Consider the following 1,390-nt stretch of genomic DNA (forward strand, 5'->3'; position numbering starts at 1 on the left):
ACAAACTGCTATCCAATCACTAACAATATACAGATTAGGTAAAAATGACTATGAGCCTCATTGAATGAAAACTGCCTATATGGACCAATAAAACCCCTTTGCTTTAAAAAGCAATTAAAAACCTACTAGTGTTAAAAGACATCTTGGTGCAATCATTGGCTGTATGCCAAAGAAGCATAATGAAGAACAGCTACCAATAGGAACACATATGCACATATCTTATGGTGCTTCCACATTATTGGATACCTGTTGCTATAAGCTACAATATAAATGGTTAATGCTTCATAATTCATTTGGATTCCAATAAATATTAACCATCAATAGTGCCCCAATCATATCCAGGATGTTAATGAGGTGAGGCCTATCAAAGATTGATTTTTCACTGGCCAAGCGGTTCCATTAAGTTAACATATGTAATATTTGAACCAATCAGCGTTGAGGTATAGTACCAAGACAAATAAACTTTCAGCACCTGGTATTCTCAGGTGGTCACCCATACAAGTACTTATCAAGCCCAATCCTGATTAACTTCCAAGATCAGATGAGACCAGACACATTCAGGGTGGTTTGGCCATCTACCATTCTGCTACATCATGTACAGACTAAACTCAAATTAGGATGGTCACTAAAATAGAATTGTAGATCAATGACAGCTCAGATCAGGCAGGTCCATTAATAATACGCATATCAAACTATGTTGTGTTTATTAATGTCCCAATACTGAACAATTAACTTTCCATTTTCACAAAGATGGTTTCAAATGAATGCTAGTATTTAATCCAGGTGGTGTATCAGCTTGCAAATTACCAGTCCAATATACTTCTGTGATGATGCTCATGTAAAGTTTTTAAAACCTGAATGCAAAGTTGTGATCATAATTTGTGGCTATTTGTTTCATCAATGGACATTTAAGATCTTTAAGCCTAACATCACTTATATGCTTTGATATTCTTTCTTTTAGCTGTCTGTTCACTTTGCCTGCATAGAAGCTTTGACACTGTTGACAACATGCAATGTATATTACATTCTTGGCTGTACAGTCAGCATATAGTCTGGGGAATTACTTCTTATTCATAACTGGATGAATGAAGCCTTGTACTTTGGAGATGTATTTGCACATCTTACATCTCCTAACGGATATGTTTCAATCCTATTCGATCATGGATGCTCTTTTGTAGCTTATCAATTGAATAATAATTGCTTCATGTTCTGACTTTTCAAAAAGAAAATGGTGATTTTTCACCTAGTATCTCCCTTATCTTCTCATCACCAAATAAAATCTTCCAGTTAGTTTTCAAAATTTCACAGTTGTATTTTACATCATTGGAATATGTTGGAATGACCCTTTTATGTGAATGAGAAGAAACATCTTTGGTAAAATCATCAAGGG

General features: G+C 34.8%; 1 pseudogene; it reads right to left on the reverse strand.

The window, feature by feature from the left end:
* Positions 1 to 460: 460 nt before the first annotated feature.
* On the reverse strand, positions 461 to 579 carry LOC122810452 (annotated as a pseudogene).
* Positions 580 to 1,390: the final 811 nt, after the last annotated feature.

The sequence above is a fragment of the Protopterus annectens genome, chromosome 8.part1 (genome assembly GCF_019279795.1).
Source record: "Protopterus annectens isolate FY-2018-M chromosome 8.part1, PAN1.0, whole genome shotgun sequence".
In the NCBI taxonomy this organism is placed as follows: domain Eukaryota; kingdom Metazoa; phylum Chordata; order Ceratodontiformes; family Protopteridae; genus Protopterus; species Protopterus annectens.